At 42.2% G+C, this 21,033-nt stretch overlaps 1 long non-coding RNA gene across 1 annotated transcript; it reads right to left on the bottom strand.

Moving 5' to 3' along the window:
* Window positions 1–5,837: 5,837 nt before the first annotated feature.
* LOC118652083 lies at window positions 5,838–20,467 on the bottom strand. Its single transcript, XR_004966427.1, has 3 exons — window positions 20,240–20,467; window positions 19,891–19,980; window positions 5,838–5,967 (listed from the first exon to the last, which is right to left on the bottom strand). It is a non-coding gene; the product is annotated as an uncharacterized LOC118652083 (long non-coding RNA).
* Between the last annotated feature and the right edge of the window lie 566 nt (window positions 20,468–21,033).

Here is a 21,033-nt window from a genome sequence, read left to right as displayed (position 1 = left end):
ATATATATATATATATATATATATATATATATATATATATATATATACTAGTGGCCTGGTGCATGAAATTCATGCACATTAAAAGGGAATTAATTAAAGGAAATATATATATATTTTAAATATATTTTATTGATTTTTTACAGAGAGGAAGGGAGAGAAATAGAGAGTCAGAAACATCGATGAGAGAGAAACATCAATCAGCTGCCTCCTGCACATCTCCTACTGGGAATGTGCCTGCAACCCAGGTATGTGCCCTTGACCGGAATCGAACCTGGGACCTTTCAGTCCGCAGGCCCACACTCTATCCACTGAGCCAAACCGGTTTCGGCAAGGAAATATTTTAATATTACTATTTGCCCTTTCTCTATAATAGAAGTGTCAGAAATGAAAGAAAATTAGTAAAATGTGTATGAAAATCTCCTTCCTGTCAGAGTCTGGGGCATGCCGTGGGGCCTAGAGTCAAGTCCCTGCCCGCCACCCATGTGCACTTCGAAAACGCAGGAGACCCAAATCTGGCCAGCCCCACCCCCATTGGGTGAGACACAGAGCCAACCGACCCTACCCCAGTCAAGCCTCTCTGGGTGGGGGGGCGCAGCCTCAGGTCCCCTGTCAAGCTTTGCAGGGTGGGGGGCACAGCCTAAGGTCCCCTGGCCTGGTGCTGGGGTGGGGGGCCTGGTTTGAGGTCCCCTGTCAAGCCCTACCGGGCAGGGGGTACAGCCTGAGGCCCCTTAGCCCAGCACTGGGGTGGGGGGCATGGCCTGAGGTCTCCCAGCTTGGCACTGGGGTGGGGGGCACAGCCTGAGGTCCCTGTCAAGCCCCGTTGGGCAGGGGGTGCAGTCTGAGGTCCCCTGGCTCCTCCCTGGGATGGGGGGCATGGCCTGAGGTCTCCCGGCCTGATGCTGGGGCAGGGGGTGCAGCCTGAGGTCTCCTGTCAAGCCCTGCTGGGCGGGGGGGAGAAGGGGGACACGGCCTGAGGTCCCCCATCAAGCTCCACCCAGCAGGGGGTGCAGCCAGAGGTCCCCCAGCCCGGTGCTGGGACAGGAGGTGCACCCTGAGGTCCCCTGTCAAGCCCCTCAGGGCAGGGAGCACAGCCTGAGGTCCCTGCTGTTCAGTGATGATATTACGGCGTCCCAGCTAATTTGCATATTCTTCTATTATATAGATAATAAAAGCATAATATGCTAATTAGACTAGAAGTCCTTCCAGATGACCTTCCAGACAAAGCCATGGTGGCGGGGGACAAGGAGAGGCAGCCGCAGCAGCAGCGGGGGACAAGCCCCCTTGCACAAATTTCATGCATTGGGCCTCTAGTTATCAATGAAAGTAATTCTTCCCCTCCCTCCCTTCCTTCCTTCCTTCCTTCCTTCCTTCCTTCCTTCCTTCCTTCCTTCCTTCCTTCCTTCCTTCCTTCCTTCCTTCCTTTTTTCCTTCCTATCTTCCTTTCTTCCTTCCTTCTAGTGTTACTTGAGTCCTTTGCACATGGCAGGCACTGTGCCTGCCATCTGTTCGTGGTTGGTTTCTGTCTTGGGTGGCACTTCATCACCATTGTTGCCCCGTTCACTTTGTCCTGAAGACTAGCCTTTCCAGACCCTTTTTAGTGACTGTGCTATTTCTTGTGGCTTGCTAGCAACCACTGTTGCTTAGGGTAGAAAGAAGAGGGATGTGAAGGTTTTTCAAAAGGAGTAACCCATGTGGAATATTTAAGGTCAAGTGTGGACAGAGGAGCGAAGGGAACGATTGGGATTCTGGAAATTCTGGACTAGAAGGCAAAGGCTGTGGGCAACAGGGAAGAGGAATATCTGTGCCATTTAGTTCAATGTTATAGGGGTAGATGTATTTAGATGATAACTCATGTTGCTTCCCTTCCACCCTGTCCCCAAGAAATCAGCACAAATATGAACAAAGAGCTATCTCAGCAGGTAAAGGTAGAACCTTCTCTCAGCTCTCCTGACTCAGAACTGACCTTCTTTTTAAATATCTAAACCAGGAATTTGGTAGTGTACAAGCTCCATTCAAACAGCCCTAGAACCATTAAGCAATGCTGACAGGCTCTTGGACACTTCACATGAATTTCTGGCAGTTCCCTTTGCCAACATGCCTCTCTCTCCATGTCTATAGGGACCTGTTTATCGTTCCCTCATCTTCCAATGGTCAGTGACTTGATTTCATCATTTCTTTGGAGAACTACTTTTCAGACTGTCTCTCCTCTGTCCCTTGGAGCCACTGCTCCTTAATAACTCAGTATGTCTAGCCAGGTTGTTCTGAAGTGGCAGATTGAGGCATCCCCCTAGATTCTAGTTTTTGTTGAGTAGCCACCTGTTTGCTGACAATGTAGTTCATTGTTTTTAAAACTTCTTCTCCTTTCTCTGGTGAGTCGCAAATGTCAGTAGAGTCTCCATCCTGGTCTCCACTTTGAGCAGCACAATGGTCAAGAGCACTAACATCAGACTGCCTGGCATTGCCATATGCTTCTTCTATTAGCATCAATGTGATCTCGGACAAGTCACTAACCCACTTTGAGCCTTAGTTTCCTCATCCGTAAAATGGGAATGATAATATTTCTAATTTTTTAGGACTGTTGTGGGGATTAAAAGAGTCAATATGTATAAAATGCTGGACCCCATGTCTGACCCACTACATGCCTTTATAATTATCATTGTTGGGGCTATTTTATGGACCAGGGCACAGTATAGGCCTCTTCAGAATACAGTGTGCTGATTTACTCTCTACACTGCTTTCTGTGCTTGGTTACAGGGGTCTTCTAGGCATAGAGGTGACTCGTAGTTCTAGGTTTATCTCCAACTAAAACTCTATTTTCTTAGGAGGAGGAGACTAGAGTAAGGTTCAAGTTCTGGCCATGAAAGGCAGCTGTAACCTTTGTCTGCAATTGGAGAATTAACTTATGTTGGAGCTGAAGTTCCTTGGAGATTTTTTTTTAATTTAATTTAATTTTATTGTTTAAGGTGTTACAAATATGTCCCCCCCCCCCCCCCCCCCATTGACCTCCTCTCAGCCTCCCCTATCCCCCGGCATTTGCCCTCACCCATTCCCCCAGTGTCTTGTGTCTGTTGGTTGTGCTTATATGCATGCATACATGTCCTTCTGTTGATTTCTCACACCCCAATCCCCCCTGCCTTCCCGCTGTAATTTGACAGTCTGTTTGATGCTTCTTTGCCTCTATCTATTTTTTTTATGGCTATTCTTTTTAAAAAAAATTTTTCCCCCTTTATTGATTAAGATACTATAAATGTGTCCTTATCTTCCCAATGTCCCCTCATCCCCCCAATCCTGCCCTCACCTGCCTCTATCTATTTTTGTTCAACATTGTGCACTTAACAGTTGGAAAAAAAAAAAGACTTGCAACTTATGATCACTTCCTTAAGGGGCCCAGTGGCAGCCTGGACTAGAAGCATGGTCTCTTAATTCCCAATGCAGCACTTTTTCTATGCCACCAGGATTTTTCATGTTTTATATATTTTGTATCTGTCTGTCTCATATATTTGAATCTCTTCCCTCAAATTAAATATTTTCCAGAGCCCCACTGTATGAAGAGGGAGAGCTGAGCTGCTCTGGCCAAAAGGAGGTGCAGGCTTGGATCCCCACACACTGGCCTTTTCTTCACCTTCCGCAGCAGCCCTCACACTGCCCATATCACTATCTTATCAGGACCTCTGCATCTGTTTCTTTGACATGGTGTCAAATTCCATTTTTCTAACCAGTTTTTCTAGTATATGGAGTTTTTGAACCTATTCCGTCTTAAACGGGGGTTGTTGGCTAATGTTCTCCATATAATATATTATAGATAGAGGTGTTTTAGACAGATCACCTTGGTCTTTGCAAGGAGCTTAGAAGCCAGCCTGACTCTATAATATTGGCCAAGGTTCTGGAGGATGGGAAGGACCCTAAAGCAAACAAGCCTACACCCCACTTTCATCAACCCAAATATTTCTGTCCTCAGCTTGCAGCACACCCAGGATTGAGTTCCAAAAATTCCATTTCACTTTCTTGGCTTCCTTATTCACTCAGTTACAACTGGACCAGAAGGAGTCTTGGCACGAAAAGCCTGCAAGGAAAAGGCTGTTTCTTTGAACTTTGTTGACCAATGTTGCAGATATTTTAGGTTCAGATAAGGTTTTGGCTGGCCAGTTAATTCTTTCTACATGTTGTTCTGATATGAACCCAAACTCTTCTACCTTCTGAGGATCCCTTGTGAAATCATGACAATAATAAGCTGACATTCCTGATTTTAAAGCCAAGTTTTCCTAAAGGTCCTTTCTCCTCTGTGCCCCTGCTCCCAGCCACGCAACTCTCTTTACCGTCAGTTCGGGGGGGAGTGTAGTCTGAGTCTCTTCTTCTAGTTCCCTGAATGGCTGCTTAGAGGCATCTGTGTGTCTGCTCTGGCTGTTCAAGGGAGAAGGTGAGAGGAGGGTTTTGAAAGCATTATCTTAGCTTTCTCAGCTATTTCCTACTAAGCTTTGCCTTAGTCAATTGAGCCTTTCACTGTAGTGGTTGTAATGAGAGCAAAGTGTGTAGTTTCTCTCCTATTTAGAGGAGAGAGAGAGAGAGAAAGGGAGAGTTTAAGGAAGCTCATTATCTTCTAAGCTCCATGAGGTCAGGAGCATAACTGCTTTGTTTAATGCTATATCTTCTTCTGTCCCTTCACATACCTGGTCCATAGTAAACACTCAATAAATACTGGTTGCAGGAATGAATGAACATCTGCCTTTCTGCATCAGTAGCTCTTCTTTTCTATCTCAGAGTTAAAAAGTACAGCAGCCTTCGAGATCCAGATCATGGACTTCAGTGGATTGTCTAATGTCTGTGGAGACTGCTCAGTAGGGCTACCTTTAAGTCAAGGAGGGTCACCTATGTGGAATGTTTGGAAGAATGTTGAGAGTTCTTAATGCTTCCAAATAATCTCATATCTCAAAGCTCATAAGTTTACCATTTTAGATGAATGTATTTGGGTCTTGAATGTTTGTTTAGCAGGTATTCTCTATGAGAATGCTGATATTCCTAGAGAGACATCCTCAATGGATTTATTAGGGAGATGGAGCAACAAGGTGTGGTGGGTGGAGCGAAGGTTTCAGAGTCAGATGGACCTTAGTTCTAACCTCAGTTCCACCATTTACCATCTATGGGACTTGGATAAATTATTTGACCTCTCTCAGTAGGTTTTCTTATCAATAAAATGGGTATAATAATATCTACCTCTTAGAATTATGAGAATTAAGTGATATTGAGTATGTAAGGTGATCAACCACATCCTAAGAAAAAAGTTTTGAGGGAGAGGGGGTAAGAGAGAGTGGTGATAACAACTTTTGTCTTAGATTTAAAAATTTGTCTGGGATTAGTCCCACTGATTAATATTGCTTCGCTGGCATGTAGAACTAGTATTAACCATTTGGGCATATGACTTGGCAGTCAGACTACTTCTGGGCACGTTTGAAAAGGGGCATTTCCTCTGGTCCAATGCAGCCCTGAGCTATGTGCACAGCTTGGCAGGAAAAGCACAGGTCAGATATCAGTCCCCATCTGCCCCCTCAGCCAGTAGTGCCTGCGCAGTGAACTATGGGACGGGTGCACCAACCAGAGATAAAAGTTTGCAGTAAATTTGGGATCTGTCAACAAATTTAGTAGAAATTTGTGAAGGAAAACCTATTTATTATTTGAGGCATAAGACCTGGTTCAAACCACTTCCACATCTAATTCTATAACCCAGGGCAGGATTACAAAGCAGGTAAACATGCCAAGCCCATTTATTCATTTATAAAACAGTGATAACAATGTTCTTAATTATTTATTGCTGTATAACAAATTATCCTAAAATTTTGTAGCTTGAAAAAGAATGAGCATTTATTATCTCACAGTTTCTGTGAGGAATTTAGGGGCAGATTAGCTGATTCTTGTGTAGTACCTCTTCTGAGGTTTTGGTCAAGATTTTGGTGGGTCAATCAAGGTAGTATGCTTTATCAATAGAATGAAAAACAAAACCAAATGATCAGTTTTATATAGACACTAGAGGCCCGATGCACAAAATTTGTGCAAGAGCAGGCCTTGCTTCCCCTGGCTGCCAGCACTGGCTTCCCTCTGGCACCCAGGACCTGGGCTTCCCTGTGGCCGCTGGCAGGCACCCGGGACCCGGGCTTCCCTTGCAGCCCCGGCTTCGTCTGGTAGGATGTCTGGTCTAATGAGCATATTATGCTTTTATTATTATAGATAGGGAATGCATTTGATAAATTTAACACACTTACATGTTAAAAACACTTAAGAAAATAGAAATAGAGGGGAACTTCCTCAACTTGGTAAAGGGTGTCTATGAAAAACTCAGAGCTAACCTCATACCTAACTGTGAAAGACTAGATGTTTTCCCCTGAAAGCCAGGAACAAAACAAGGATGTCACTCTCTCCACTTCTATTCAACATTGTATTAGAGGATCTGGTCAAGGCAATTAAGGAAGAAAAAGAAATAAAAAGTCACCCAGACTGGAAAGGAAGAAGTAAAACAATGTATATTTTAGATTACATGATCTTATCTATAGTAATAAGAGCATAATTTGCTAATTAGACTGGACAGCTGAACGACCTTCCGGATATCCTTCTGGATGAAGCCACGGTAGTGGGGCCTGAGGCAGAAGGTGCTTAGGGGTGATCAGGCAGGCAGGCGAGTTGTTAGGGGCGATCAGGCAGGTGGGTGAGTGGTTAGGGGTGATCAGGCAGTCAGGCAAGTGATTAGGGACAATCAGGCAGGCAGGCGAGCAGTTAGGGGTGATCAGGCAGGCAGTCATGCAGGCCAGCGGTTAGGAGCCTGCCTGGATTGCGAGAGGGTGCAGGCCGTGCTGAGGGACCCCCCCTCCGGTGCATGAATTTCGTGCACCGTGCCTCTAGTATATAGATAATCCTAAAGAATACACAAAAATTATTTGAACTAATAAATAAGTTCAGCTAGTTTGTAGGATACACTTGCAATAAACAATCTGAAAATAAAATTTAAAAATTATAATATTATTAAAAAATGAAATACTTGGAAATATATTCATCAGAAGCATAAAATTTATGCTCTAAAAACTACAAAACATTTTTGAAATAAATTAAGATCTAAATAAATAGAAATCATTCCATGTTCATGAATCATAAAACCTAATATTGCTAACATGGTAATATTCCTCAAATTTATCTACAGATTCAGTATAATCCCTATCAGAATATCAGCTGATTCTAAAATTCATATGGAATTATAGAGACCCAAAATAGACAAATAATCCTGAAAAAGAAGAACAAATGTGAAGGACTCATACTTCTCAACTTAAAAACTTTCTCTCTCTCTCTCTCTCTCTCTCTCTCTCTCTCTCTCTCTCTCTCTCTCTCCCTTCCGCTCTTTCTAGAAATCAATGGGAGAAAAATAACCTTGGTGAGGATTAACAAAATCCCCCCACAAAAACAAATGAACAAAAACTTATTATAAAACAATAGTAATCAAGACAATGTATACTGGCATAATGATAGACATATAGATCAATGGAATAGAACTGACTGTCCAGAAATAAATCCATGTGTCTGTAGGAAATTGAGTTTTGCCAAGACCCTTCCATGGGGAATAGAATAGCCTTTCCAATAAATGGTGCTGAATAAAGTTGGGTTATCTCACATCACATGCAAAAATTAACTCAAAATAGACAAAGACTTAATTAAAAGGCTTAAAACTGTAAAACTCTTAGAAGTAAACATAGGTAAATCTTCCTGATCTAATATTTGACAGTGGATTTTTAGATATGACACCAAAAGCCGAAGACATGAAAGAAAAAAAATAGTTAAAAATTGGACTTCATTAAAATGAAATTATTTTGTGCTTCAAAAAACACTGTCAAGAAAGTAGAATGTAAACCCCTATGGAAGAAAATATTTGGAAATCATATATCTATTAAGAGACATCTAGAATATATAAAAACTTACAACTCAATATTAAGAGACAAATAACCCAATTTAAAAATGGGCCAAGTAACTAAACAGACGTTTTTTTAAAGAAGATATACAAATGGCCACTAAATACATGAAAAAAATGTTCAACATCATGAGTCATCAGAGAAATGCAAATCAGAACCACAACGAGTTGTCATTTCATACCCACTAGGATTGTTAGAATAAAAAAGGCAGCTATAACAAGTGTTGGTGAACATGTAGAGAAATCAGAACCTTTATTTACTGCTGGTAGGAATATAAAATGGGGCAATCACTTTAGAAAACGCTCAGGTAGTTCCTCAAATGGTTAAATATAGAGTTATCATATAACCCAACAATTTCACTCCTAGGTATATACCAAAGAGAAATGAAAACGTATGTTTATACACACAGCTGTGTATGAATATTTATGGCAGTATTACTCATAATAGAAAAAAGTTGAAAACAACCCAAATATCCATGAACTGATGATGAATGGATAAATGTGATACATCCACATAATGAAATTTAATGCATCTATAAAATGAATAAAGTACTGGTATATGCCACAACATAAATAAACTTTGAAAACATTATGCTAGGTGAAGGAAGCCAGTCCCCAAAGACCACATATTATATGATTATATTTAAATAAAATGTCCAGAAGAGGCAAATTGATAGAAACTGAAAGTAGATTAGTAGTTGCTCAGGGTTGGGGACTATGGGACAATAGGGAGATAACTAAGAGATACGGGATTTCTTTTGAGGTGATGAAAATATTCTAAAAGACTGTGGTGATGGTTACACATATATGTGAATATACTAAAATTGTACACTTTAATGGGTGGATTGCATGATACATGACATTAACTATATTTCAAGAAACCTGCCATTTAAATAAAGATGTTGGGAGAAGCTGCAATGATCTGAATTCTTGACAGGGACTGTAGGATCCACTTCTAAGTTGCTACTGGCTGTTGTCAGGAGACCTCCGTTCCTCATTGTGTGGGCTGCTAAATTAGTCAGTGTTATGCAGACAAATAGAATATATGGAGACACACAGATATATTGATTTTATTACAGGAATTGACTCATGCAGTTATGAAGCCCGAGGTAATTCCCTGGTCTGCTGTCTGCAAGCTGGAGAACCAGGGTAGCTGCTGGTATAATTTAGAGTCTGAAGCCTTAAGAATCTAAAGGTTATTGGTGTGTGTAAGTGCCAGTTTAAACCCCAAAGTCCCGAAACCAAGAATGCCAATGTCCAAAGGCAGGAGAAGATAGATGTTTCAGTTCAAGCAGAGAGAGCAGATTTGCCTTTCCTCTACCTTTTTATTCTTTTCGGACCCTCAGTGAGTTGGATGATGTCCACCTGTGTTGGTAAGGGCAATGTTCTCTATGCAATCTATCGATTCAAATGCTTATCTATTCCAGAGACACTCTTACAGGCATACCCAGAAGTAATGTTTTACCAGCTATGTGGGCATCCCACAGAGCCTTGTCAAGTTAACATGAAATTAACCATCACAGCTGTTGAGTGTCTTCACCGATGGTAGCTGGCTTTTCCTAGAGAGAGTGACCCATGAGTAGAGTAAGGTGAAAGCTGCAATGTGGGTCTCATGGAGGTCACACTCCATCATTTCTGCAATATTCTATTGGCTGTACCTGTCAGCCCTATTCAATGTGGGAGTGGCTTCCAAAGGGCATGAACACCAGAGGGTAGAATCATTTGGAGTCATCTTGGGAGTTGAACTATCAAATGAGAAAATGGGCATAAAACATTCTGTAAACTTTAACCTGCTATTTAAATATTAAATATTATAATTTTATTTTTGACCTGGATTAATTGTTCAAAGCTAATGACAGTTTGCTTATTAATGGTTCTTGCTTTAGTTGCTCAAAATTCTTATAGTGGCCTGGAATTCTGCAACTATCTGCAAAATAGAAGTTAACGTTTTTGAGACAATGTGTTCTTGTTGGCATTTAGTTGACAGGAGGAAACAGATATACGGGAGAATAAGCTGGTAGTTCTAGGATTTACTGGGGTGAGAACCAAATGACCATTTTTAATTTAGCTCAATTCTATAGCCCTGCTTTTCAATTTGGCCTTTGTTTCCTTACATCTTTATTAGATGGTCTGAAAAGATGCAAAAAGCTAAATTACAAAATTAACAAAGTTGAGGGAAAAGAAACCCAGGACTGAGACCCAAGAAGAAACACTAAGTGTCCTTGGATGATTGTCCAGGGAAAGGCACTTTGTACGCCCACTTATGTGGAATCTGGTCCAGCTTCAGGCAGGCCCCAGAGTGCAGTCTCAGACAGGATGGAGAGGAGGGTGTGGTAGAACGGCAGCCAGATGGCTGCAAATGGCCAGCTCCTCCCTCTGTGTTTGAATGGTTTCTGGAACACAACACTCCCCAGCCTCTAAGGCCCTTGACAAGAGCAAATTTTAGTCTGCCTTCTGATGTTCTTTGGTTATGATTCTATCACTGACAGCATGTAGAGTTTAGGCTCAGTGCAATTATAAAAAATACAATCCCAGGTTCTCCAGTTAAAAATCAGAATTTAATTATGTGGGTTATTTCTATCATTGGCCTGGATGTTTCCTTTTCTATCTCCAGAGGCTGTCTTAGGAGAAAGCTAGTCTCTTACACTTACTCTCTCAGCTGTCTAAGAAATCTATTGTCTCACTTATCTAGATATCTACACTTGATCTTAGCCAAAAGGCCGAGAAGCGATTATCTAGATATCTATAATAATAAAAGAGTAATATGCTAATTAGACCGGACAGCTGAATGACCTTCCAGACGTCATTCTGGACGTCCTTCTGGCCAAAGCTGCTGAGGCAGGGGCTGAGGCAGAGGCAGTTAGGGGTGATCTGGCAGGCAGACGAGTGATTAGGGGGCGATCAGGCAGGCAAGCAGAGTGGTTAGGTGTGATCAGGAAAGCAGGTGAGCAGTTAGGGGCAATCAGACTGGCAGGCAGAGTGGTTAGGGGTGATCAGGCAGGCAGGCAGAGTGGGTTAGGGGCTATGAGGCAGACAGGCAGGCAAGCAGTTAGGAGCCAGTGGTCCCAGATTGAGAGAGGGATGTCTGACTGCTGGTTTAGACCTGATCCCACAGGGATCCCTGTGGGGTCAGGCCTAAACCGGCAGTTGGACATCACCTGAGGGATCCCGGATTGCGAGAAGGTACAGGCCGGGCTGAGGGAACCCTCCCCCTTTGCACGAATTTCGTGCACTGGGCCTCTAGTCTTTTATAATTTCATAAATATTAATAAACTAGAGGCCCAGTGAACAACATTCATGCACAGGGGGGACGGTGGGTCCCTCAGCCTGGCCTGCACCCTTTAGCAGTCTGGGAGCCCTTGGGGATATCCAACCATGGGGAGAGGGGCTAAGCCACAGATGGACATCCTTAGTGCTGCCATGGAGGCGGGAGAGGCTCCCATCACTACTGCTGTGCTTGCCAGGATCAGCCCGGTTTGTGGCTGAGCGGTGCTCCCCCTGTGGCAGCGCACTGACGACCAGCGGGCAGCTCCTGTGTTGAACGTCTGCTCCTGGTGGTCAGTGCACGTCACAGCAACCAGTTGTTCCACTGTTTAGTCGATTTGCATATTAGCCCTTTATTATATAAGACTAGAGGCCCGGTGCACAAAAATTTGTGCACTCGGTGGGGAGGGGGGGTCCCTCAGCCCAGCCTGTGCCCTCTCGCAGTCTGGGACCCCTCGGGAGATAACAACCTGCTGGCTTAGGCCTGCTCCCAGGTGGCAGAGGGCAGGCCCAATCCCTAGGTGCAGCCCCTGGTCGGGCTCAGAGCAGGGCCGATTGGGGAGTTGGGCGCCACCCCCTGTCACACTCAAGGCAGGGTCGATGGGGAGGTTGTGGCGCCACCCCCTGTTACGCACAGAGCAGGGCCAATCAGGGGGTTGGGGAGCTCCCCCCGTCATGCACAGAGTAGGGCCGATAGGGGAGTTGGGACACCGCCCCTGTCACATACAGAGCAGGGCGGATCAGGGGGTTGGGGCACCACACCCTGTCACACTCAGGGCAGGGCTGATGGGGAGGTTATGGCTCTACCCCGTCACACACAGAGCAGGGCCTGTCGGAGAGGGGGGGGTTGGGTGCCGCACCCTGTCACACACAGAGCAGGGCTGATCAGGGGGTTGGGGAGCTCCCCCCATCAGGCACAGAGCAGGGCTGATCAGGGGGTTGGGGCACCTTCCCCTGTCACGAACAGAGCAGGGCAGATAGGGAGGTTGTGGCCCCGCCCCCTGTCACACACAGAGCCACAGGGCGATCAGGGGGTTTGGGCACTGCCCCTTGTCACACTGATCCTGGTGCCAGGAGGCCTCATGGCTCCGCTGATCCCGGTGCTGGGAGGCATATTACCCTTTTACTATATAGGATAGAGGCCTGGTGCATGGGTGGGGGACGGCTGGTTTGCCCTGAAGGGTGTCCTGGATCAGGGTGGGGGTCCCCACTGGGGTGCCTGGCCAGCCTGTGTGATGGGCTGAGGGCTATTTTCAGGCTGGCGGGTGACTGAAGCTCCCAACTGCTCCTTTTTTTCTTTTTTTTTTTTTTATTCTGGGCCAGCTTTAGCTCTGAGGCTTGGCTCCAGCACTTAGGCCTCGGCTGCTGAAAGCAGGTATCTGGTTTGTTTGGGTTCTATAATCGAAACACTGTTTCAACTCCAGCTCTGAGATACCGGCTGGCTGAAAGCAGGTTTCTGGGGTTTTGTTTAGCTTCTATATTTGTAACAATGTTTCAAACTGCAAGCTCAGAGGCCGGCAGCAGCAGGTGGGGAACGTTTGAGTCCTCTGTCACTGAAGCAAGCAAGCCTCATGTTCGCTTCAAGCTGCCTGGCTGCCGGCCGCCATCTTGGCTGGCAGTTAATTTGCATATCACCCTGATTAGCCAATGGGAAGGGTAGCGGACATACAGCTAATTACCATGTTTCTCTTTTATTAGATAGGATATCTGTGTTAGACATTTCCAGAATGTTCAGGTATCTTATCTCATTGATTCATCAGTGTGACCCCATGACATACATCATGTTACCATCATTTGAAGGCTGAGAAAACAAGAGACAGGAAAGGTTGAACAATTCCTTCAGTAGCATGCAACTAGTAACTGGCTCTTCAATTCTGTTACTCTGGGCTTTCTCCTGACCCCCTTCCTTCTCCTGTCTTCAGCCCCAGATACTAGGGTTTCCCTGAACCCACAGCACTACTGTTCTTTCTTGAGGAAAAGAGAATGACCTGCTAAAGTGACCCACCTAAATAATGCTTTATACATTCTTGAACATCTGTTCTGGTTTGCGTCATTCCTAGGAGCCCCAATAGAGCCTGTTGAGAAGTTAATGAGAGGACAGAGGGAATCCTGGAAATGGCCAGAGACCTCTTATAGATGAGCTGGCAATAACTCAAGATTAAGGGCAGCTCTGCCAACCCCAGATAAATTTTGGAATCATTCCTACTGTCTGAGGCTCCTCCAACTTGGTCTTGCTCAGAGGGGTCCTGGAATTGGTTTGGGCTCCATCCTTGTTTGGATTCCTAGCTTGTGATGGGGTTAAAAACTGGACCAACCTCTGTGGGCATGTGGTGATGGGAGGGAGCACATGGTTCCACCTTATGCAGATATCTAACTCCCTGGTTATCTTGTGATACTCCTTAGCACCTAGCACAATTTAGCGCAGAGCAAGTACTCAATAAATGTTTTTTTAATTTAATCAAATGGTAACCAATATTTTGTCTCCCCTCCACCTTCCAGGAAACCTATTCTACAAATGAAATACACTTTACTGAAGTTCCTCCCTTTGTGCCTCTCTTCCTCCCCCCCTCTTTTTTTTCTTTTCTTTCTTACTTCCTTCTATACATTTGTGTATATAGACTGCTACCATTTGAGAGTGCCTTCTAGTCTCTGCTGTCCTACACAGAGAAGGGCAGAATATAAACAAATACCGAGCCTCCCCCAAATAATCTCACTTGATCTGTTTTTCATCACTTCTACCCACAATGCATATCAAATGTAAATTATCATTAATTGATTCCACCCCAAATCCAACTGTTTATTCTATTTTACTTTTCACTTCCTGCATTAAGAAGCTATTATCCATAGTCCTCCACTCCCATCCCTGGGGAGAGGAGAAAACAACCCTGTTGTTTTCTGTGGGTGGCCTGTGAGGGTTCTTGAGCAGATGTTCAGGGAGTTAGATTTCAGCATCTGTACATTAGTGTCTGGATCACTTTGGGAAGCTGTTAGTATTCAATTAGCTACTACTTGAGTATCCACCCACACCACCTCTATTACTTTTTTTTCTTTCTGTTCAATTCTATATTATTTAAATGAACTCTTCTGCTTTCTGAATGTACAATGTCTTAACAGTAATGAGTACCAGTTGCCTAATCATATACAGCAACAATTTCAAAATTATTTAGCTCATACATATATTGACAATTCTTTTCTCAGTGACTTAAGGACATCAGAAAGCCTCAAGAAAATGGTACACGATCTCTTGACCAAGCTCCATATTTTCTTTGAACAAGTTACCCAAAGCTTTTCAAATACAGAATGCAAAAGAGAAGCCTAACAATTTCAGTGTATATCCTTTTTGAAAGGAAACAACATGGAAGTGATGCAAGGTAAGTTCTCCAGCTCATTTAGGAGAAATAGCCCTTTATGGCCAAATGGTGGAGAAATCAAATCACTGGGTTGAAAACAGAACTTGTGATGTGATACTTATATTCAGGGAGTAAATATTTAAGAGTTTAAATTTAGCAACTCGATTGAAAGTGACAATATATTTATATGTTCTAAAATGTATGATTCTAAAGGACAAAAAAGAGGAACTTGAAGGAGAAAAAGAATGGAAATCAACTAAGTGAATTCCAATAACTCAAAGAATTCCCTGGGAAGGTTTTGTTTTTTTTAGACAAAGAAGTCTAAGAAAATTACTTGTTTCATAATAACAAGAAAAAATGATCTTGATCCATGAGAAAGCCAGGAAGGATAGAAAGAAATTAACTTGGCTGGGCCAGGTTCCTTTAAAATGATCTCAGAAGTGGAAGTTCACCAGACTACCTGTGAAAAGGATGGAAAAAGTGGAAATAATTTGCTGAGAAAATCAGAAAAGCTAAAGCAGGAAATGAAATGCAACTAGCAAAGAACATCATGAGAAGTAGGAAAAAAATGTATTATTTAAATACCTAAGCCATAAGTGAGAGATATAGAAAAATATTATCCTTAATAAGTGAAAAAAGAAAGCTAAAAATATGGGATACTTAAGTGCCAAAGTTAAAAAAGTTTAAATTATGAAAGTAATTTCTCACATCAAATCCCTCTACTATTTATACATAACCATTTTGTGTATATTTTGAAAAACACTTTGATACATTTTCTTCTAGACCTGAGCTATATAATGCTTAAAATATGGTTAGCTCAAATCAAGATCTACTGTGTCAAATATAGACTTGGATTTTGGAGATTTAATAAAAAAATCCCATTGATAATTTTTATATTGATTTCATCTTGAGATTATTATATTTTGGATAATTGTTTTAAATACAACATATTATTCAATTAATTTCACATAAATTACACAACTGAGCCACATTATGTTTCTATTGGACATTACCTTTCTACATTTAATTTTATATGCATAATAATCAGGAAATCTTTGTTAACCAAGAATTATCTGAAGTTAATTAATGAAAATGGGAATCAAAGTTCATAAGTGGTGTTAAATTAACTAAACAAGGAGGCCATGAGACTGAGGTGGCTCTAATACCATGGCAGTCTACGAAAGCAAACCAAAATCTAAGCCTGTAAATGCCTCAAGGTTAGAAATCAAAACACTAAGGACAGCTAATCACAGACAGTCAACTAGGCTTTAAGCTATAGCCAATTAAGTAATTTCCTTGCTTTGCTTCTATCTATAGAAGTCTTTCCCCTGACTCCTATCCCTGGGGTGCTCCCGACTACTTCAAGTTTGGTGCTGCTTGACTTGAATCAATTGTAGCTCAAATACACTCTTAAAAATTTTAATATGCCTCAGTTTGTCTTTTAACAGTTCTTTAAAAGATTAATTATAATTTTAATCTTGATAATGTAATAAAATACATAAATAATCTTGTTATAAGCCTTTTAAATACAATTTAGGTTATACTTGCAATTATACACCAATTCTTAGAAGAAAATATCAATCAAAATGATGGGAAAAGGGGTCAGGAGGTACTTTAAAAATGTAGTTAAATACTACATCACTTCACACTGGATTACTTTGTAACACAATCATAAAGCAGTCCAATTTTGTAAAAACGTTTGAAGAGCTCATCAATTTCCTCAATAGCCTCTCAGAATACTTTACTAGTCAGATCATTCTCTTTTGTATGGCCCATCTTGTCATCCACGTTAACTTTCTCTTCAATTTTTTATTGATCTAACTCTCCAGATCCTTATTTTCTAGAGGCCTTGCATGTAATTTGTGCAGCTCTCCAAACTCCCTCTCAACTCATTAAATTTTGCAACTCTGGAGACTTAGATAATAAATATGTGGATAATGAGGACCCCTATGTATATTTCCATAGCTGGGTAACAATATAAAACACATCAATACCCTATATGGCCACTTAATCCTACATCGCAGTTTTTTTCTAAAAGCTTTAAAAATTCTTTATAAACATCATTGTAAATGAATGACTATGTGGAAGTCTATCCATCTCACAGATAAATTATAATTTACACTTTATTGACTCATTCCCTTATTTTGGATGTTTATGTGTGTGTATTTCTATTGTAAACAATGCAACAAATAACATCTCTGAACACAAATTTTTATTACATTCCTGTTTGGTTTCTGATAGATACCTAGAAGTATAATTACAACATAAAAAATTATGGACAATTTTTTGTTTAATCTGCCAAATAGTTTTCTCTGAATATTAGTAGTAATTTATACTCTTACCAGCAGCATATGAGTGTTCATAGAATCATACTCTTGCCAACATTATTACCAAGAAAAATATGTTAAGCTAACAGTGAATAATAAGTATTCAATGTTTTCTATGTGACAATTACTCTTTTAGATACTTTATAAATGTACTCTTTAATTTAATTTCCCACTAACCCTATACATACAAAGGTTTTATCCATTTATAGATATCTGAGGCTTTGAGAATTAACCGATGTGTTCTAAACCAAGACTTTCTAGTTCTAAAGCCCAGGCTATTGTAATGTGTAAGTGGCAAGTATCAAGGTTGCTGAGCACATGGAGAGCCATTATAAGTTAGGATGATCAGGATATTTCTGGTTTCCAGAAAACAATGTATTTAAATGATCCCTTCAATGATGGGTAGTCATGAGGTAGAGAGGAATAATAGATGGTAATTAAAGCAGAGATGAGGGAGGTGAACAAAAGCACAGAGTCAGGAAAGCCCAGAGTCAAAAAGTAGACCAGTTGGCTGTAATGTACAAGTTTTGTAAGCTGGTCTTGGGAAGTAGAACTAGATAGGTTGGAAGATTATCTTATGAAAACTCTTGTGATGGACATGCAGCACAGACTGGAGTAGGGCAATCCAGGATCTCAGGCAGGAGACCACTGCTGCGTTAAAGTGACTAGTAGTAAATTCTTTATTTGTTCCCAATCAATCTTAGGATGGAGTCCAACCAAATAACTTACCCTGGTTGACCAGGCTTGACATGTCTTTCCCTTCTTTCTTCTCTAGCCTCATTTTACCCCTTGCCCTCTCAGCTCCAGCCTCACTGAATTCTCAGTTTCTTGAACTTACTATGTTCCTTCTAATGCAAGAGTCTTTGAATAAATTATTCTGTCAGTAACTTTCTTCTGTCAGCATGCCATGTCCATTTTTCTAGTCAACTTCTACTCATACTTATTGTTTCAACCCAAAGTGTGTTCTTTTTCGGAATACTCATTTCAATTTGTAGTTATACTAGTATACTCATTAGTATTATCTTGGGCACCTTATATACTTTATAAAGTCCATTGCTGGAAGACAAGCAGTCTGAATCTGTTTTTGCTTACATAGCTCTAACACAAAGCCTAGTGCAGAATAGGCACTCAATACACATTTGTTAAATGAATGATTAAAAGAATAAATTATCTGAACTTGTGAGCATTAAGTCAATAGGGATAAAATGAGTAAGAAGGAAAGGAGATTGAAAAGGTTTTAGAAAGAACTGACTAGACTTGGTGGTTGACAACATATGGGGATGAGAGAACTAGAGGGATTAGTAATGGTTTTTAAGTCTAGCCCCTAAGTGACTAGTAAAGAGAGAAGTTGAATTGCTAACAGAAATGCAGAAGCCAGAGAGATGATGAATTTAATTTTAGTTATATCAAATCACCATGAAGACCCTGAGGAAGACAACATCTAATAGGCATTTTGGGGTAGGAGTAGTCATATATAGAGATATAGATGTTGGATACATTTTCAAAATGAAATTAACAAGGGAAAGAAAATAAATAGAAGAGCAGAGGCCCCAGGAACTGAATCTTGACAAATGTCTGCATTAAGGACACAGAAAAGAGTTGACAAAGAGGACATGGGAGCAGGCAGAAAAACAGACATATGAGGGTGGGTGCTGCCACAGATACCGTGGAAGAGCGAACTCCACTGAACACAAATGCTGGAGAGGAAGAATGAGCAGAGAAAACTAGTCATTGATCTTTAGACATTTCCTTGATGACCTTTGGAAGTAAAGTTTCTAGAAAGCATGAGGTGGGGAAAAACACTGTTTTCAGGAAAAGAGACTGCTTGTATAGATACTGATTTAAGAAGTGTGACAAGGGAAAGAACATAAAAATAGGATTGTAAATAGTGAAACAAATGTTAAGGAACATTTTTCAAATGATTAGAAGTCTCCACGTGCTCATAGACAGAGGAAAAAACATCTGTGGAGAGAAGTGGAAGGTGCTGCTGGGTAGAGGCGGCCATGCTTACCCAAGGAGGAGGGCTCAGGAAGAAGTGATGAAATAGTTGGCGAGGCTGGTTACCTTGAGTAAAAGAGGATGCTCTTTCTGGAAGGAACAAAGTCTTTTGAGATGGAGAAGGAAGGTCAGGCATTTTTCTTAGTCAGATAGGAGATTATCATTTTTTGTCAAGACTGCTAAAGCTATTGGACTGGGAAGGGAAAACAGTGCTTGAGAAAGACATGGGGTAATAGTGAATTACTCTAGGTGTCCACATCCCCAATATTTTCTACTTGTACAAGCTCAGACTGGGGAAAAAAATGAGTTGTTGCCCTAAAGCAAGTTGTCTGTCTGCCAGGCCAGTAGTGATAAGCCTCTTTAAAATGCTACAGAAACCATGAGAACCAAAAACAGAAAAAAAAAAAAAAAAAAAAGAAAGAAAGAAAAAAAAGAAGAAGAAAAAAGGCAGCTTTGGGGGCTGACCTGGACCAGCAGTAGCAGTGCATTCTGGGATGATACTCACAGCTGGCCCTAGCCACAGTGTGCCCTAGCCGTGGCCCCTCTGAGGACTGTGGGAAGAGGCTCTTTCCTGTGTACACAGGTGGAGAACACCACATTTCTAATCTCTAGCCCTGCCTCTGGCCCAGCCCAGCTGCCAACACCCTTCCTTTGGGCTGTGAACTCTGCAACATGGTCAAGCATAGGGCAGCTTGGAGGCAATCATGAACATCCCTTACATTTCCTCTCAACAATTCCAAAAGGGCTTTCCCAAAATATGATCTAATTTCATTCTCATGGCACCATGGCATTACTGTCCCCAATTTAAAGATGCCAATCATTAAATGTCTTGAGTGAGGCCATGACACTAATGCATATCTTGGCCTTTTAATTTGAAAACCCCAACTCTTTCAACCATCCACATTTTTTACAATTGTCTGATCCATTTTGGTGTTGAAGAGGTGGGTTCTGGGAATTGGGAGGGAAGAATGGGGGAAAAAGTAGATGACAGACCTGGATGGAAACATACCTGTATTTGCCATGCAGCCTGAGCTTACAGATAGTCACCTCCTGTGGGTCAGGAAGCCAGTCCCAGTTCTGCTAAAGGAATTGATGGTGCCTATAAATTTAAAATATTGTGATGGAAACCAAAGTCTTAGTGAGTTCTTAGAAGCAGTAGAGCAGACAATTCACATGTGTGTGGGTGCGTGTGTGTGGTGATGTTGGTGATTGGGACACGGACAGGAGGGAGAAATGTCTAAAACTATACTTGTCAATCTTAGACAAACCCCATTACTTGAAACACAAAAAAGAAATGGCCTATTTCCCCCTCCTTCCGTGGATGTGTGCTGGTCCCCTCCCAGGTGAAGGGCACTGACCAGCTGTATGACCCTGGGCGCGTCGCTTCATCTCTCTGGGCTCGGGCTTCCTTTCCTGGAAGACGATGAGGCTGCTAGGTGAATCCTAAGGTCTGACTAAACTTAGTTTCTGGGAGAATGGAAATCATTGCAGCAGGAAGAGACGTTTATTTGTGTGAACTTCCTGTTCAAGGCCTTTTCTGATTTCCCGCAGGGGCAGTGAAACCATGAATGGATCTATGAACATCGTTTTCTCGGAGGTGTGTTTTGCCCTGGTGCTATTTGCAAAACTGACTGACTGACTGACTAACCAATGCACCAACTAACTATCCAACTATTCAACTGACTAACTGACTGACACATTCCTGAACAGCAGCCAGAGAGCAGGGAAGAAGCCACTGCAAACGTCCTCTTCTGTGAAAAATCAGTGAAGGATGGCTAACATAGGGAGTGGTGCTGGGATTTCCCTCGGGGATCCTGGGTCAGCAGCCTCTGGCAGACCCCAGATGCGAACATGATAACTTACAGGGCCAGCAAGTGGTCTTATAGCCAGGCCATTGTGCCTTGGAAGTGAATCACAGGCAAGAATTCTTTCTAAAGCTCGAGTGGCGGGAAGGAAGCCCTGGGATGATTTCCGACACCAGCCTGTAACTGCCTGGTGCTCCTCAGCTTGCAGGGCACGGTGACTTCGGTTTCATGTGGCTGTGCCAAGTGTGGAGGGGCCCCTGTGCACTTTCAGTCACGTGCCCTGGTGACTCAGGCCTTTTCTGGTTCATGCTTGTTGGAGTATGGGAACCAGGGAGGAAAGGTGAGAA

This window comes from Myotis myotis, unplaced genomic scaffold (genome assembly GCF_014108235.1).
Source record: "Myotis myotis isolate mMyoMyo1 unplaced genomic scaffold, mMyoMyo1.p scaffold_m19_p_3, whole genome shotgun sequence".
Lineage (NCBI taxonomy): Eukaryota > Metazoa > Chordata > Mammalia > Chiroptera > Vespertilionidae > Myotis > Myotis myotis.
The sequence above is the reverse complement of the archived record's forward strand: the minus strand, read 5'-3'. Positions and strand labels throughout refer to the sequence as shown.